General features: G+C 38.0%; 1 protein-coding gene across 8 annotated transcripts in view; it reads right to left on the bottom strand.

Annotated features, from left to right (window-relative positions):
* LOC147366710 (uncharacterized) overlaps nt 1–20,105 on the bottom strand; it is a 1,020,409-nt gene that overhangs the window by 427,807 nt on the left and 572,497 nt on the right. The gene's annotated exons all lie outside the window — the stretch shown is intronic.

Raw genomic sequence — 20,105 nt, 5'->3', positions numbered from 1 at the left:
TCCAAAATGCAGTTCTTGGATGCAATCTCAAAAATGACAGAATGATCTCTGTTCGTTTCCAAAGCAAACCATTCAATATCACAGTAATCCAAGTCTATGGCCCAACCAGTAATGCTGAAGAAGCTGAAGTTGAATGGTTCTATGAAGACCTCCAAGACCTTTTAGAACTAACACCCAAAAAAGATGTCCTTTTCATTATAGGGGACTGGAATGCAAAAGTAGGAATTCAAGAAACACCTGGAGTAACAGGCAAATTTGGCCTTGGAATATGGAATGAAGCAGGGCAAAGACTAATAGAGTTTTGCCAGAAAATGCACTGGTCATAACAAACACCCTCTTCCAACAACACAAGAGAAGATTCTACACATGGACATCACCAGATGGTCAACATTGAAATCAGATTGATTATATTCTTTGCAGCCAAAGATGGAGAAGCTCTATACAGTCAGCAAAAACAAGACCAGGAGCTGACCGTGGCTCAGACCATGAACTCCTTATTGCCAAATTCAGACTGAAATTGAAGAAAGTACGGAAAAGCACTAGACCATTCAGGTATGACCTAAATCAAATCCCTTATGATTATACAGTGGAAGTGAGAAATAGATTTAAGGGCCTAGATCTGATAGATAGAGTGCCTGATGAACTATGGAATGAGGTTCGTGACATTGTACAGGAGACAGGGATCAAGACCATCCCCATGGAAAAGAAATGCAAAAAAGGAAATGGCTGTCTGGGGAGGCCTTACAAATAGCTGTGAAAAGAAGAGAAGCGAAAAGCAAAGGAGAAAAGGAAAGATATAAACATCTGAATGCAGAGTTCCAAAGAATAGCAAGAAGAGATAAGAAAGCCTTCTTCAGGGATCAATGCAAAGAAATAGAGGAAAATAACAGAATGGGAAAGACTAGGGATCTCTTCAAGAAAATCAGAGATGCAAAAGGAACATTTCATGCAAAGATGGGCTCGATAAAGGACAGAAATGGTATGGACCTAACGGAAGCAGAAGATATTAAGAAGAGGTGGCAGGAATACACAGAAGAACTGTACAAAAAAGATCTTCACAACCCAGATAATCACGATGGTGTGATCACTGACCTAGAGCCAGATATCCTGGAATGTGAAGTCAAGTGGGCCTTAGAAAGCATCACTACGAACAAAGCTAGTGGAGGTGATGGAATTCCAATTGAGCTATTCCAAATCCTGAAAGATGAGGCTGTGAAAGTGCGGCACTCAATATGCCAGCAAATTTGGAAAACTCAGCAGTGGCCACAGGACTGGAAAAGATCAGTTTTCATTCCAATCCCAAAGAAAGGCAATGCCAAAGAATGCTCAAACTACTGCACAATTGCACTCATCTCACACGCTAGTAAAGTAATGTTCAAAATTCTCCAAGCCAGGCTTCAGCAGTATGTGATCCATGAACTTCCTGGTGTTCAAGCTGGTTTTAGTAAAGGCAGAGGAATCAGAGATCAAATTGCCAACATCTGCTGGATCATGGAAAAAGCAAGAGAATTCCAGAAAAACCTCTATTTCTGCTTTATTGACTATGCCAAAGCCTTTGACTGTGTGCATCAGAGTAAACTGTGGAAAATTCTGAAAGACATGGGAATACCAGACCACCTGATCTGCCTCTTGAGAAATTTGTATGCAGGTCAGGAAGCAACAGTTAGAACTGGACATGGAACAACAGACTGGTTCCAAATAGGAAAAGGAGTTCATCAAGGCTGTATATTGTCACCCTGTTTATTTAACGTATATGCAGAGTACATCATGAGAAATGGTGGACTGGAAGAAACACAAGCTGGAATGAAGGTTGCCAGGAGAAATATCAATAACCTCAGATATGCAGATGACACCACCCTTATGGCAGAAAGTGGATCTAAAAAGCCTCTTGATGAAAGTGAAAGTGGAGAGTGAAAAAGTTGGCTTAAAGCTCAACATTCAGAAAACAAAGATCATGACATCCGGTCCCATCACTTCATGGGAAATAGATGGGGAAACAGTGGAAACAGTGTCAGACTTTATTTTTCTGGGCTCCAAAATCACTACAGATGGTGACTGCAGCAATGAAATTAACAGACGCTTACTCCTTAGAAGGAAAGTTATGACCAACCTAGATAGCATATTCAAAAGCAGAGACATTACTTTGTCAACAAAGGTTCGTCTAGTCAAGGCTATGGTTTTTCCTGTGGTCATGTATGGACGTGAGAGTTGGACTGTGAAGAAGGCTGAGCACCAAAGAATTGATGCTTTTAAACTGTGGTGTTGGAGAAGACTCTTGAGAGTCCCTTGGACTGCAAGGAGATCCAACCTGTCCATTCTGAAGGAGATCAGCCCTGGGATTTCTTTGGAAGGAATGATGCTAAAGCTGAAACTCCAGTACTTTGGCCACCTCATGTGAAGAGTTGACTCACTGGAAAAGACTCTGATGCTGGGAGGGATTGGGGGCAAGAGGAGAAGGGGACAACAGAGGATGAGATGACTGGATGGCATCACTGACTCAATGGACGTGAGTCTGAATGAAGTTCCCGGAGTTGGTGCTGGACAGGGAGGCCTGGTGTGCTGTGATTCATGGGGTCGCAAAGAGTCGGACACGACTGAGCGACTTCACTTTCACTTTCACTAAGAGTAATTAACATTAAGTAGAATATTTCCAGAGAAGGCAATGGCAACCCACTCCATTACTCTTGCCTGTAAAATCCCATGGACGGAGGGGCCTGGTGCGCTACAATCCATGGGGTTGCGAAGAGTCGGACACAACTGAGCCACTTCACTTTCACTTTTCACTTTCCTGCATTGGAGAAGGAAGTGGCAACCCACTCCAGTGTTCTTGCCTGGAGAATCCCAGGGACGGCAGAGCCTGGTGGGCTGCTATCTATAGGGTCACACAGAGTTGGACACGACTGAATCGACTTAGCAGCAGCAGCATAATATTTCCATTGTACCTAGGTTCAATATAAGTTAAATATTATTATATCTTTTACAAGTTTGTCAGCAAGGGAATTACCTCGAGTGAAGAAACTTCTAAAAAATGTAAATGAGATATGAGCCTTTAGATAAACTCTATCGAGAAAAATTGTGCTTTAGGAATGTCTGTCTAAAATAGTCTCTTCGAATTGGGGTAACTTGAATTTCTAAGGGTTGTGCTAAACTAAGTGTATGAAGTCTATTGAATAGCTAGGTCATTTCCAAATAAAATAGAATTTTGAAACATTTATTACTGAACACCAATTTCGTCTTACAGAGAAACTAAAGAGATTTGGGACTAAAAATGAATATTTGGTGCCTTCCTAAAATGTTCTAAGAAAGCAAAGGTTTTAGAAATTATCACTGGTATTTATGCTTACCAATATATAAAATGTTAATATAAAAGTCAGTTATTGGTTGCTTAAGGAAAGTAGGAAGTGTGTTTTCGGTAAAGAAAGTATGAGGAATGGAACTGCATTTTGTGAAGGGAAAAGGAAGTAAGCCTGACTTACAGGTGGCTTTTTAGGATGCAAGAACAAAATAATGAGTACAGGAAAGTGGTAAGAAGGTTTGTGCAAAGTGAACCATGAGAAAAGAGTTTTGTGCATGGTTTAAAATAAGTTTAAAATAAATTTAATTAAGTTTACCTTTTAAATAAAGTAAGCTGGTGCAACACTTGAATTTAGCTTTTATTTTAAGATGACACCTTTTCTTCAGATATTGAACTGCCTTTGATAATAGATTTAAGTGTCTTTATCTCTTAAATGATCTGTTCTGAAATCCGTGGTTGTTACTTTGGTTAAGTGAATAGCTATGGTTTCACAATGACCTATAATTCTATCTGACTGAGTGTTCTAAACCTTTTTGATAATTGTTGATAAAACTTCCTAAATCATTCTAATGAAGAACTTGATTTCTGGCTAACTTTGTGATGCTTCAGAGGGCCCCTGAAACATCCCAAAGAAGGATATTACACTAAATAGGTTCATTTTGTATACAGAATTACATGAGGAGTATTGTCAAGTGAGTAATAAGTCTCGGGTTATATTGTATGGTAAATGTTACTAACATAGATATCCCAGAAACTGTATGGAGTTCCTAAAATTCTGATATGTTTGAGTAAAATGTTATCAGGCATAATTCTAGTTTTTTATTATCTCAAAATAATCTAATATCTCAAAATATTGTCACAGCACAAACCAAGTTTTGCAAAACCGCTTCCTATTCAAGAAGATTTATAGTAAGGACTTTTGGATAAATACTAGTTTCTGAACTGGGTAAGGATTCTAATGGAAAACCTGATGACTTCACAAAGGTTAACAAAAGGACTGAATGAACTGGTGAATATGCTTATAAACTTTATGGTGTCTATCTTAAAAATTACTGATTTAAATCTGTGTTTTCCAGCTGTAAGGAAGGAAAAAAAAAAAAAAAAACTTCCCCTCAAACTAATTAAGACAGTAATTTGGTAAAGTTATATTTTATAAACAAATTGAAACATTTATCTTTTCTATCTGAACCCTCCAGAGATTGGAAGCTCTTAGTTTCCAGTTTACTTAACTTTATCAGATAAGTTAGGAAGGTTATCTCACTAACAGGTACAGAAATCTCATGGAATTTTGGAGACCTTGAGAAGGGAGGAATTCACTTAGATTTGTTAGGCAAAATTTGTGATAAGCCTTTGGCATGACTTTCCTAGCCCTAAAGGTTTTATTTTAAAAGTTCAGTCTGAGACTTTATAAAAGTTTCAGCAAAGCAAAAGGGTCTATGATCAATTATGATTCTATAAATCATCAGGCCAAGTCTATTGAGATCAGACCTATATCACAAACAAGTCTTAATTTGGTTATGTTCAGTAAAAATGACCATGATTTTATGGAGCAAAAGATGTTTCAATGAATGTTAAATCACAGTTTTTTAATAGAGGTCTGTATCTACCAATGGTCATTTCCTGGATAGTTCTTTGCTGTTAGGGTATATTAATGTAAAATTTAATTGAATTATTAAAGAACACTCTAGGGTTGTTTCTGAAGCTTCTTTCAGTAATCTGTCTTTGGATGAAGATCAGATGCCTCACACAAGACCTGTAACCAAGACTGGGAGAAGACATAATTTAAGGAACTGTCTCCAACCTGGATGGAAGGACCTTTCTGTCAGGTACTCTTAACTAGCTCAAGCCCAGGGAAATTGACTCGGGTTAACTCCCACTTCAAAGGCCCCTAAGCTAGACCAGTCTATAGAGAGGCCTGCTGACCTCAAACTCATCTTAAAACAATGCTCAGAGGTAACTACACTACACTACACTAGGATGAGAAGAAGACAACATCAGAAGTAGACAGCTTGCCCAAGGTGCTGATGTGACTTGTATGATCATTTATAATGTTTGCTTGATTCCTTGGACCTACGCCTATCAATCAAATGTTTTCTATCATGGACATGATTCTATGCTAGTTTAAAACTCAATCCAGTTGTTGGGTTGTGGCCACTTACCTGTGTCTAGTACTTCTGGGTTACCTTGGTGGATTGGGTAGGGCTCGGTGGATTAGATTTCTTGGGCTCAGATTGGATATCCCCTAAGAAATTTATTTAGATGAGAGTTCAGTCATGTTCTATCTATTCATTAGATTACTAAATGGGATCCTCTCACCTGGCCAATTAACAATACCTGCTCTGATGCTGGCCATAGATTTAAGTTTTCTCTTAGGGTCATTCAAACTCAGTCGGAATGACAAGCTGTCTCAATAAAAAATTAGCCTCTCATCTGTTAAAAGGAAAAGACCCACAGTTATGGAAAGAATCTACATGGTTAACACCAGACTATGGTCATTTAAGTCTAAAAGCTCCTCTAAGCTGGGAATGGTTAAATCATACTAACAATAATCAACCTGGTCATTATGAGACAAGGCTGGGTGCTTTGGGAACTATACCCTTAGAGAGAGTGATTGGTAGGCAACTCAGTGGATTTGTGGCACTAATTTATGGCCTTTACATCTACAGGGGTGGATATGAAGGTATAGCCTGAGATTCCTATGAATTTAAGGTCATACACATTAACAAATTAGAGGTAACCCTAACCAATCTACCATTGGTATGAACCCAGTGGGTCAAAGATCTGTATTCTACTGGAATGACCATTTAGCAGCTTTGTGTGTGTGTGTGTGTGTGTGTTTATGTGTGCCTTCATTGGGGTTGGAGGATGTATTTGGCCATATCGGAGCCTTAACTTTCATAAGCTTTAAATGATAGTATCTGGGCTATTAGCCTATTGAATTCTGAGATCTCTATGATAAGAAAGACAGTGTCTCATAACTTCAAGGCCCTTTACACCTTCTAGCATCTCAGGGAAATATCTGTGCTATAATTCAAAGTGAATCCCATATTTTCATACCTGATAAATCCTTTAATGTAACACATTTGATGAACCACATGAAAAATCAGATTTCTGCTTTAAGTGATTCATTCCCGAGTCTTGATCATCTTTTTTAAAAAACTGGTTTGGTGTGGGAGGCTCATGGCTAAAATATTTACTTTTAATTCCACTAATGTTATTAACTATACCATTTGCATTTTGCTTGTTTGACAAGATTATTATTTCTTGTACTACCAAGTGTATGACTGAAGCTCCAATGAAAATGATGACTAGACATGAAGCAGTTGATCAAATGTATAGCTCAATATATGATCAATGATTGTAATAATGTAACTCTAGATATGGGAAGATGCAATGAAAGGGAATACTTTCCTGGACCATAACTAGAAGACAGGTGTCCAGAGATCTTCGACTATTAAGACCTAGTCCAGTAATAGCACACTGAGTGGCCTATCAACAAAAAACTTCTTCAGAACTGGGAATGAGCTTTCCCAGCAATGTGGGACAAAATGGTCATGAAGTGCCACCCAAAGTATGGCCGGATTTATGACCACAAAGGGGCTGTGTCAATTACAAATTGGCACTTACCAAGAGCATTTCAAATGACTGAACAAAGGCATTTGCCATCTGCCTCTATGGAGATTGAACCCCATGCTGCCATGGCTGTTGACCTTCAACAACCCCTGAGGGAATTCAGGGTGGAGTGAGGCACTCTGTGCTCCAGGGAATCTGGTGGAAAAGGTCTTTAGATAGTTGGATGTTTCTAGGAACAGATTTTATGATCTCAATCCTTGCATCTCCTCATATCTATCAGAGATTAGTCGCTCAGTCGTGTCCAACTCTTTGCGACCCCATGAATCGCAGCATGCCAGGCCTCCCTGTCCATCACCAACTCCCGGAGTTCACTGAGACTCACGTCCATCGAGTCAGTGATGCCATTCAGCCATCTCATCCTCTGTCGTCCCCTTCTCCTCCTGCCCCCAATCCCTCCCAGCATCAGAGTCTTTTCCAATGAGTCAACTCTTCACATGAGGTGGCCAAAGAACTGGAGTTTCAGCTTTAGCATCATTCCTTCCAAAGAAATCCCAGGGCTGATCTCCTTCAGAATGGACAGGTTGGACCTCCTTGCAGTCCAAGGGACTCTCAAGAGTCTTCTCGAACACCACAGTTCAAAAGCATCAATTCTTCGGTGCTCAGCCTTCTTCACAGTCCAACTCTCACATCCATACATGACCACAGGAAAAACCATAGCCTTGACTAGATGGACCTTTGTTGGCAAAGTAATGTCTCTGCTTTTGAATATGCTATCTAGGTTGGTCATAACTTTCCTTCCAAGGAGTAAGTGTCTTTTAATTTCATGGCTGTAGTCATCATCTGCAGTGATTTTGGAGCCCAGAAAAATAAAGTCTGACACTGTTTCCACTGTTTCCCCATCTATTTCCCATGAAGTGATGGGACCGGATGTCATGATCTTTGTTTTCTGAATGTTGAGCTTTAAGCCAACTTTTTCACTCTCCACTTTCACTTTCATCAAGAGGCTTTTTAGATCCTCTTCACTTTCTGCCATAAGGGTGGTGTCATCTGCATATCTGAGGTTATTGAGTTTTCTCCCGGCAATCTTGATTCCAGTTTGTATTTCTTCCAGTCCAGCGTTTCTCATGATGTACTCTGCATATAAGTTAAATAAGCAGGCTGACAATATACAGCCTTGATGAACTCCTTTTCCTATTTGGAACCAGTCTGTTGTTCCATGTCCAGTTCTAACTGTTGCTTCCTGACCTGCATACAAATTTCTCAAGAGGCAGATCAGGTGGTCTGGTATTCCCATGTCTTTCAGAATTTTCCAGAGTTTATTGTGATCCACACAGTCAAAGGCTTTGGCATAGTCAATAAAGCAGAAATAGAGCTTTTCTGGAACGCTCTTGCTTTTTCTATGATCCAACATGTTGGCAATTTGATCTCTGGTTTCTCTGCCTTTTCTAAAACCAGCTTGAACATCAGGAAGTTCACGGTTACATATTGCTGAAGCCTGGCTTGGAGAATTTTGAGCATTACTTTACTAGCGTGTGAGATGAGTGCAATTGTGCGGTAGTTTGAGCATTCTTTGGCATTGCCTTTCTTTGGGATTGGAATGAAAACTGACCTCTTCCAGTCCTGTGGCCACTGCTGAGTTTTCCAAATTTGCTGGCATATTGAGTGCCACACTTTCACAGCCTCATCTTTCAGGATTTGGAATAGCTCAACTGGAATTCCATCACCTCCACTAGCTTTGTTCGTAGTGATGCTTTCTAAGGCCCACTTGACTTCACATTCCAGGATATCTGGCTCTAGGTCAGTGATCACACCATCGTGATTATCTGGGTCATGAAGATCTTTTTTGTACAGTTCTTCTGTGTATTCCTGCCACCTCTTCTTAATATCTTCTGCTTCTGTTAGGTCCATACCATTTCTGTCCTTTATCGAGCTCATCTTTGCATGAAATGTTCCTTTGGTATCTCTGATTTTCTTGAAGAGATCCCTAGTCTTTCCCATTCTGTTGTTTTCCTCTATTTCTTTGCATTGATCCCTGAAAAAGGCTTTCTAATCTCTCCTTGCTATTCTTTGGAACTCTGCATTCAGATGTTTATATCTTTCCTTTTCTCCTTTGCTTTTCGCTTCTCTTCTTTTCACAGCTATTTGTAAGGCCTCCCCAGACAGCCATTTGCTTTTTTGCATTTCTTTTCCATGGGAATGGTCTTGATCCCTGTCTCCTGTACAATGTCATGAACATCATTCCATAGTTCATCAGGCACTCTATCTATCAGATCTAGGCCCTTAAATCTATTTCTCACTTCCACTGTATAATCATAAGGGATTTGATTTAGGTCATACCTGAATGGTCTAGTGCTTTTCCCTATTTTCTTCAATTTCAGTCTGAATTTGGCAATAAGGAGTTCATGGTCTGAGCCACAGTCAGCTCCTGGTCTTGGTTTTGCTGACTGCATAGAGCTTCTCCATCTTTGGCTGCAAAGAATATAATCAATCTGATTTCAATGTTGACCATCTGGTGATGTTCATGTGTAGAGTCTCCTCTTGTGTTGTTAGAAGAGGGTGTTTGTTATGACCAGTGAATTTTCTTGGCAAAACTCTATTAGTCTTTGCCCTGCTTCATTCCGTATTCCAAGGCCAAATTTGCCTGTTACTCCAGGTGTTTCTTGAATTCCTACTTTTGCATTCCAGTCCCCTATAATGAAAAGGACATCTTTTTTGGGTGTTAGTTCTAAAAGGTCTTGTAGGTCTTCATAGAACCGTTCAACTTCAGCTTCTTCAGCATTACTGGTTGGGCCATAGACTTGGATTACTGTGATATTGAATGGTTTGCTTTGGAAACGAACAGAGATCATTCTGTTGTTTTTGAGATTGCATCCAGGTACTGCATTTCGGACTCTTTTGTTGACCATGATGGCCACTCCATTTCTTCTGAGGGATTCCTGCCCGCAGTAGTAGATATAATGGTCATCTGAGTTAAATTCACCCATTCCAGTCCATTTCAGTTTGCTGATTCCTAGAATGTCGACATTCACTCTTGCCATCTCTTGTTTGACCACTTCCAATTTGCCTTGATTCATGGACCTGACATTCCAGGTTCCTATGCAATATTGCTCTTTACAGCATCAGACCTTGCTTCTATCACCAGTCACATCCACATTTGGGTATTGTTTTTGCTTTGGCTCCATCCCTTCATTCTTTCTGGAGTTATTTCTCCACTGATCTCCAGTAGCATATTGGGCACCTACTGACCTGGGGAGTTTCTTTCAGTATCCTATAATTTTGCCATTTCCTACTGTTCATGGGGTTCTCAAGGCAAGAATACTGGTGTGGTTTGCCATTCCCTTCTCCAGTGGACCACATTCTGTCAAATCTCTCCACCATGACCCTCCTGTCTTGGGTTGCCCCACAGGCATGGCTTAGTTTCATTGAGTTAGACAAGGCTGTGGTCCTAGTGTGATTAGATTGACTAGTTTGCCTTGGAAACGAACAGAGATCATTCTGTCGTTTTTGAGACATACTTATTGACTATGAGTACCTCATATCTATAGAAGCACTAAATTGCTTCATGATGACATCAGATATTCATGACTAACAAAAAAACCTTTTGTAAAATGAGTGCTTCATGGTATTGAACTCCCCCTTCACCAAAACCTTATATATTCATTTTCTCCCATTGCTGTTTTGGACCAATCTCTCAGAGCTATCTGAGATGCTGCCTCCTGGACTGCAGTCCTCATTTTGCCCCCAAATAAAACTTAATTCACAGCTTTTAAGTTGTACATCTTTTTTAGTTGACACCACCAAACCTCTGCCATCCCCTTCTCTCATGCAAAATGCTGGGATGGATAAAGCACAAGCTGGAATCAAGATTGCTGGGGGAAATATCAATAACCTCAGATATGCAGATAACACCACCCTAACGGTAGAAAGCAAAGAGAAACTAAAGAGCCTCTGATGAAGGTGAAAGAGGAGAGTGAAAAAGCTGGCTTAAAACTCAATATTCAGAAAACTAAGATCATAGCATCCATTCCCATCACTTCATGGCAAATAGATAGGAAAAGAAAATAGAAACAGTGACAGACCATGTTTTCTTGGACTCCAAAATCACCATGGATGATGATTGCAGCCATGAAATTAAAAGATGTTTGCTCCTTGGAAGAAAAGCTATGACAAGTCTAGACCATGTATTAAAAAGCAGAGATATCACTTTGCCAACAAAGGTCCATATAATCAAAGCTATGGTTTTTCTGGTAGTCATATACAGATGTGAGAGTTGAACCATAAAGAAGGCTGAGTACCAAAGAATTGATCATTTCAAACCATGGTGCTGGAGAAGACTCTTAAGAGCTCCTTGGGCTTCAAGGAGATCAAATCAGTAAATCCTAAAGGAAATCAACCCTGAATATTCATCAGAATGACTGAAGCTGAAGCTAAAGCTATAATACTTTGGCCACCTGATGTGAAGAGCCAACTTATTGGAAAAGACCCTGATGCTGAGAAAGATTGAAGGCAGGAGGAGAAGGGAGTGACAGAGAATGAGATGGTTGGAAGGACATGAGTTTGAGCAAACTCCAGGAGATAGTAAGGACAAGGAGCTACTGCAGTCCATGGGGTCACAAAGAGTTGAACATGACTGAGCAACTAAATCAAAAGACACGGGGTAGCTGATTGGGTAATAAAATAAAACACATTTACATGCTAATTATGAGATTCATATAAGAACTAAAGACACACACAGACTGAAAGAGAGGGGATGGAAAAAGATATTTCATGCAAACATAAATGATAAGAAAGGAGGGGGCATTAGTACTCATATCAGTCAAAATACACTTTAAAACGAAAAATAGACAAAGAAAGGCATTATATAATGATAAAGGAACTAATACAAGAAGAGGATATTACAGTCATTAACTTAGATGCATCAAATACAGGCACACATAAATATATACAGAAGACAATATACAACAATACAACAAAAATAGGGATGTTAGTACCTCACTTATATCAGTGAACAGATCATCCATATAGAACATAAATAAGGCAATGGTGACCTTAAATTACACAACAGATGAGTAGGACTTAATGGATATGGACATCCCATCCCAAAAGAACAAATTTCACATTCTTTTCAACTGCACATGGAACGTTTTCCAGAAGAGATCATATACTTGACACAAAAACAAGTCTCAAGAAATTTAGATGAATAGAACTTTCATCAGGCATTCTTTATGACTACTATGGTATAAAATTAGAAATCAATTACAGGAAGAAAACTGGGAAAAGCACAAATACATGGAGACAACAAAATATTACTTAAAAAAAAAAGTCAGTAAACAAATCAAAGATGAAATCAGAAAATACCTGAAGAAAGACAAGACAAATGAAAATGTAAAACACAGCTTTCCAAAATATATGAGAAACAGCAAAAGCAGTTCTACAAGATAAGTATACAGCTTTGCAGTCGTATGTCAAGAAAAAAAAATCTAAAATGAACAATCTAACTTTCTATCTAAAGAAGTAGAAAAACAAAAACAAAGCCAAAAGTCCACAGAAAGAAGGAAACAATAAAGATCCGGAAAATATACAATACAGACAAAAAACGCAATAGAAAGTATTAATGAAACCAAGAACTTGTTCTTTGAAAAGATAAACAAAATTGATAACCCTTAAGCCAGACTTACCAATAAGTAAACAGAGAGGCCTCAAATGAAATAAGAAATGAAAGAGGAAAAATAACAACTGATTGCACAGAGTTACAAAAAATTATAAGATAAAACTATGAAGAGTTACAAGCCAATAAACAGGACAACCTAGAAGAAATGGATAAATTTCTAGAAGCATATAAACTTCCGAGGCTGAATCAAGAAAAATTAGACAATCTATAAAGATGAATCACTAGGAGTGAAAGAAAAATTTTAATTAAAAAAAAATCTCTCAGCAAACAAAAGTTCAGAACCAGATGATTTCACAGGTGAATTCCACCAAGCATATAAAGAGCTATAGTGATTAATTAAAAAAACTGCAGAGGAAGAAACACTTGCAAATTCATTCCATGATGCTACTATTATCCTGATACCAAAACCAGACAAAGACACTACAAAAAAGAAAACTATAAGACAATATTTCTGATGAATTTACAGGCAATGCTGCTGCTGCTAAGTCACGTCAGTCATGTCCAACTCTGTGCGACCCCATACATGGCAGCCCAATGGGCTCCCCTGTCCCTGGGATTCTCCAGGCAAGAACACTGGAGTGGATTGCCATTTCCTTCTCTAATTAAAGACAATAATCCTTAACAAATACTAGCAAACTGAATCCAACACTATATATATAAAAGATTATGCTCCATGGTTAAGTGAGATTTATTCTAGGGATGCAAAGATAGTTCAATCTGCAAATTAATTAAAGTGATACACCATATTAACATAAGGAAGAATAAAATCATGTGATAATCACAATAGACTCAGAGAAAGTATTTGACAAAATTTAATATCCATTCATGATTGAAACTCTCATTAAAGCTGGTATAGTGGGAATAAAACCCAATATAATTAAAGTCATTTATGACAAACCCATAGCTAACATCACACTCGAAACTGAAAAGCTGAAATCTTTTACTCTAAAAATAGGAAAAAGACATAGATACTCACTCTTACCTTCTTTATTTAACATAGTATTTGAAGTCCTAGCCACACAACATAAATACACATGAAAGAAATATAAAAGGTCTCCAAATTAGACAGGAAGAAGTAAAACTGTTGCTATTTAAAGACAGTATGATACTATATATAGAAAACCCTAAGGTCTCCACCATAAAACAAAGAATTCAACATAAGTTGAATAAATGAATTAAAAAAAGTTATACGATTAATACCTAGAAGTCTGTTGTTTTTCTATACACTAATAATGAATTATTAGAGAAACTATTTTAAAGTTCCATTTACAATCACACCAGAAATAATACTAGAAAGAAACTTAACCAAGGAGGTGGAAGACCTACACTGTGAAATCATAAAATAATAATGAAGGGATTTGAAAATCATACCAAAAATGGAAAGCTATACCTTGTTCTTAGATTGGAAGAATTAAGACGGGTGTACTGTCCATATTACTTAAAGCAATCTATAGATTTAATACAATTCCTATCAAAAAACCTATGACATTTTCCATAGAACTAGAATATATCCTAAAACTTATGTGGAGCCACAAAGACCTGGAATTGCCAAAACTATCTTGAGGAAAAAGAACAAAGTTAGAGGCATCATCTTCCAAGCCTTCACACTATACTACAAAGCTACAATAATCAAAACCATGTGGGACTGGCTCATAAACAGACACACAGACAATCAGCCCAGAAGTAAACCCATGCACTATGTTAAATTAAAATATGATGAAGAAGGCAGGAACATACAATAGAGAAAGAAAGTATTTTCAATAACTGGAGCTGGGAAAATAGGACAGCTACATGTAAAAGAAAGAGTAGAACATTACATGCATCATATACAACAATATACTCAAAATATATTGAATGTAAGATCTGAAACCATAGAACTCCTAGAAGAGATCACATGCAGAACATTCTTTGACATAAACTGTAGCAATATTTTTTGAATATGTCTTCTAAGGCAAAAGAAACAAAAGTAAAAATAAATACATGTGACCTAATTAAACTTAAAAGCTTTTTGCACAGCAAAGGAAAGGATAAACAAAATAAAAAGACAACCTACGGAGAGGGAGAAAACATTTGCAAATTATACAACCATTGCTGCTGCTGCTGCTAAGTCTTTTCGGTCGTGTCCGACTCTTTGTGACCCCATGAATTGCAGCACGCCAGGCCTCCCTGTCCATCACCAACTCCCAGAGTTCACTCAAACTCATGTCCTTTGAGTCAGTGATGCCATCCAGCCATCTCATCCTCTGTCGTCCTCTTCTCCTGCCCCAAATCCCTCCCAGCATCAGGATCTTTTCCAATGAGTCAACTCTTCACATCAGGTGGCCAAAGTATTGGAGTTTCAGCTTCAGCATCAGTTCTTCCAATGAACAGCCAGGACTGATCTCCTTTAGAATGGACTCGTTGGATCTCCTTGCAGTCCAAGGGACTCTCAAGAGTCTTCACCAACACCACAGTTCAAAAGCATCAATTCTTTGGCGCTCAGCTTTCTTCACAGTCCAACTCTCACATCCATACATGACCACTGGAAAAACCATAGCCTTGACTAGATGGACCTTTGTTGGCAAAGTAATGTCTCTGCTTTTGAATATGCTATCTAGGTTGGTCATAACTTTCTTCTAAGGAGTAAGTGTCTTTAACTTCATAGCTGCGGTCACCATCTGCAGTGATTTTGGAGCCCCCAAAAATAAAGTCTGACACTGTTTCCACTGTTTCCCCATCTATTTCCCATTAAGAAGTGGGACCAGATGCCATGATCTTCATTTTCTGAATGTTTTGCTTTAAGCCAACTTTTCCACTCTCCTATTTCACTTTCATCAAGAGGCTTTTTAGTTCCTCTTTATTTTCTGCCATAAGGGTGGTGTCATCTGCATATCTAAGGTTATTGATGTTTCTCCCAGCAATCTTGATTCCAGCTTGTTCTTCTTCCAGCCCAGCATTTCTCATGATGTACTCTGCATATAAGTTAAATAAGCAGGCTGACAATATACAGCCTTGACGTACTCCTTTTCCTATTTGGAACCAGTTTGTTGTTCCATGTCCAGTTCTAGGTGTTGCTACCTGACCTGCATATAGGTTTCTCAAGAGGCAGGTCAGGTGGTCTGGTATTCTCATCTGTTTCAGAATTTTCCACAGTTTATTGTGATCCAGGGGTTAATATATAAAGTATATACACAGCTCATACAATTTAATATTAAAAAACTCAAAAATGGACAGAAGACTCAAATAGACACTTTTCTGAAGAAGACGTACAGATAGCCATCAAGCACATAAAAAATGTTCAACCTCACTTATCATTAGAGAAGTATAAATCAAAACCATCCTGAGATACCACCTCACACCTGTTAAAATGGCTCTCATCAAAATTCAGACCAGTAGTTAGGGTTTGACATGTATACATTTTTATATTTAAAATAGATAATCAACAGGGACCTATTATATAGCACAGAGAATGCAGCTCAATATTCTGTAATAACCTAAATGGGAAAATAATATGAAAAAGATTAGATACATTTATATGTATAAATGAATCACTTTGCTGTATACCTGAAACTAATGCAATATTGTTAATTATGTTCCAGTATAAAATAAAGTTTAAAAATAATTGCAGCTAACTACAAAAAAACGTCGATAAAGTAACCCAAGTGCCCATCAACAGATGAATGAATAATGAAGATATGATATACATATATACAATAGAATACTACTCGTCCACAAAGAAAAATAAAATTCTGCCATTGCCATAATGTTGGCTGAATTAGAGTGTATTATGCTTCAGAGAAGGCAATGGCACCCCACTCCAGTACTCTTGCCTGGAAAATCCCATGGACGGAGAAGCCTGGTAGGCTGCAGTCCATGGGGTCGCTAAGAGTCGGACACGACTGAGTGACTTCACTTTCACTTTTCACTTTCATGCATTGGAGAAGGAAATGGCAACCCACTCCAGTGTTCTTGCCTGGACTATCCCAGGGACGGCGGAGCCTGGTGGGCTGCCGTCCATGGGGTCGCACAGAGTCAGACACGACTGAAGCGACTTAGCAGCAGCGGCAGCATGCTTAGTGAAATAAGTAAAAGACAAATATTATATCACTCAAATGTGGAATATAAAAATATAAAACAAATAAAGGAATATATAACAAAACAGAAAGAGACTCATAGATACAGAGAACAAATTACTGGTTACCAGATAGGAGGGGCAAGATAAGGGTATGGGATTAAGAGGCATAACATACTATATATAAAAATATATATATATATATATACAAAACAGGTAAAAACAGCTATTTTTATAACTTTAATTGGAATCAGTTCATTGGAATATAACCTATAAAAAGATTGAAACTGTATGTTGTACATCTGAAACCAATATAGTATTGTAAATAAATTATAATTCAATGAAAATAAATTTTAAAAATAAAATATATGATGATTTGTTGGTAAAAAAGAGAATATATTGAAAAACTGAAATAGAATAATAATATGTAAATAAAACAATGAAAATGGCTAAAATATTAGCAAGCAATACTTAAAAGGAAGATTACAATAACCCACATAGATAAAACAGTACTCCCTTATCAGGAGCAGAAAATTAGAAATCTTTAAAAATAGCATTTTTTTTTCATGTATTATCATGTTTAAAATTCTTTAAGTTTGAGATATTCAGTGTGATTTAGAATACAGAAAAATGCACATGTTCTAAGCACTAATACAAAAGAACAATACTTTAAAATTGACTAGTATATACCAGGAAATGTTTTTTGAGTGTGTATATACACACACACATATATAGACATATATAGATATAAATATGCATATATAGACATATATCAGCTAAAATAAATATAAATACATATCTATACAGATACCTAACTTTCTAGCTATATATAAATCATCATCTGATTTTTAGTAATCACTTTGGAAGTATTGTTGGTGTGCACATCTATAGAATATAAACATGTATATTTTTAACAACCTTATAAGACAAGTACTCATTTTAGCCTCTGTTTCCAAGTGATAAAATCAAGTCACAGAAAGGTTAAATAACTTACCAAGATCATACAACTACCAAATAGGTTTTTACATTCCTACCAACAACGTGTCAAGTGTTCGTATTTCTCTACAACCTTACTAACACCTACCTTTTGCTTTTTGATAAGAGTCATTCTAACAGTTATGAGGTGATGGCTCACTGTAGTTTTGATTTGCATTGCCCTGATGATCAGTGTTTTGAGGACCTTTTCACATAACTGCTGGCCAGTTGTGAGTCATCTTTGGAGAAATGTCTAATTGTGTCATTAGACCTTTTAAAAATCAGGTTGCCTTGGGAATTTTTGTTTTTTGTTTTCTGCTATTGAATTGTAGGATTTCCTTATACATTTTGGATATTTACACTTATCAGATATATAATTTGCAGATATTTCTTCCCATCCCTTAGGTGGTCTTTTATCCTACTCATTATATTTCCTGAGCAAAAGCTTTTGAATTTGATGCAGTCTCTCTTGTCTACTTTTTGTTTTTGCCTTTGGTTTCCTATCAATGAGATCACTGTCAGAACCAATATCATGATGATTTCTCCCTGTATTTTCTGCTAGACTGTTATAATTTTAGATCTTATGCTTAATGATTCATTCAATTTTGAGTGGATTTTTGTGTATGGTATAAGATAGGAATTCAATTTCATTCTTTGGTCTGTGGATACGCAATTTACCAGCACTGTTTGTTGAAGAGACTATCATTTTCCCATTGTGTATTCTTGGCACCCTTATTAAGATAAGCTGATTATATATTAATGAGTATTTCTGGGCTGTATATTCTATCCCACTGATCTGTTGGTCTAAGTTTAGGCTGCTGCTGCTAAGTCGCTTCAGTTGTGTTCAACTCTGTGTGACCACGTAGACGGCAGCCCACCAGGCTCTCCCGTCCCTGGGATTCTCCAGGCAAGAACACTGGAGTGGGTTGCCATTTCCTTCTCCAATGCATGAAAGTGAAAAGTGAAAGTGAAGTCGCTCCGTCGTGTCGGACTCTTTAGCAACCCCATGGACTGCAGCCCACCAGGCTCCTCTGTCCATGGGATTCTCCAGGCAAGAGTACTGGAGTAGTTCCATATTATTTTAATTACTGTAGCTTTGCAATGTATTTTGAAATCAGGAAGTATAACATCTCCAGCTTTATTCATTTTTCTCAATATCATTTTGGCTCTTCTGTCTTTTGTGGTTCCACATGAATTTTAAGGTTGTTTTTTCTATTTTTATAAAATACGCCATTGAGATTCCTTAAAAGATGCCATTTTGATGAGAGTAGCATTGAATTTCGAGAAGGCAGTGGCACCCCACTCCAGTACTCCTGCCTGGAGAATCCCATGGATGGAGGAGCCTGGTAGGCTGTGGTCCATGGGGTCGCGAAGAGTCTGACACAACTGAGCAACTTCGCTTTCACTTTTAACTTTCACACATTGGAGAAGGAAATAGCAACCCACTCCAGTGTTCTTGCCTGGAGAATCCCAGGGACAGTGGAGTCTGGTGGGCTGCCATCTACAGGGTCGCACAGAGTTGGACACGACTGAAGCAACTTAGCAGCAGCAGCAGCACTGAATCTGTAAATCACTTTTGTTGAGTATATGCATACAATTGAATACCAATCAATCTTAAAAGAAAAGGAAGTTGTATCATTTGCAACAACATGGATGTATCTGGAAAACATTATTCTAAAAGTGAAATAAATCACAGAAGGAGAAATACTGCTTAGTTCCTCTTGTATGAGGCATCTAAAAGTCAAACTTATAGAAGCAAATGAGAATGGTGGTGGGTGGAGGAGGGAGAATATGGAGAGGAGTTGTTCACTGGGTGTAAAGTTAGACAAGATGAGTAAGTTCTAAAGTGCCAATAGATAAAATATAGTACTGTGCATTAAGAATTTTCGAAAGTTTGTTGTGATCTGTACTGTCAAAGGCTTTGGCATAGTCAATAAAGTAGAAGTAGATGTTTTTCTGGAACTCTCTCGCTTTTTCAATGATCCAACAGATGCTGGCAATTTGATCTCTGGTTCCTCTGCCTTTTCTAAAACCAGCTTGAACATCTGGAAGTTCACGGTTCACGTACTATTGAAGCCTGGCTTGGAGAATTTTGAGCATTACTGTGCTAGCATGTGAGATGAGTGCAATTGTGTGCGTTTGAGAATTCTTTGGCATTGCCTTTCTTTGGGATTGTAATGAAAACTGACCTTTTCCAGTCCTGTGGCCACTGTTGAGTTTTCCAAATTTGCTGGCATATTGAGTGCAGCACTTCCACAGCATCATCTTTTAGGATTTGAAATAACTCAACTGGAATTCCATCACCTCCAATGGAAACAGTGACAGACTTTATTTTGGGGGGCTCCAAAATCACTGCAGATGGTGACTGCAGCCATGAAATTAAAAGACATTTGATCCTTGGGAGAAAAGTTATGACCAACCTAGATAGCATATTCAAAAGCAGAGACGTTACTTTCCCAACAAAAGTCCGTCTAGTCAAGGCTATGGTTTTTCTAGTGGTCATGTATGGATGTGAGAGTTGGACTATAAAGAAAGCTGAG

This window comes from Bos grunniens, chromosome 8 (genome assembly GCF_055505025.1).
Source record: "Bos grunniens cultivar Pamir isolate PY7600 chromosome 8, Bosgru_T2T1.0, whole genome shotgun sequence".
In the NCBI taxonomy this organism is placed as follows: domain Eukaryota; kingdom Metazoa; phylum Chordata; class Mammalia; order Artiodactyla; family Bovidae; genus Bos; species Bos grunniens.
The sequence above is the reverse complement of the archived record's forward strand: the minus strand, read 5'-3'. Positions and strand labels throughout refer to the sequence as shown.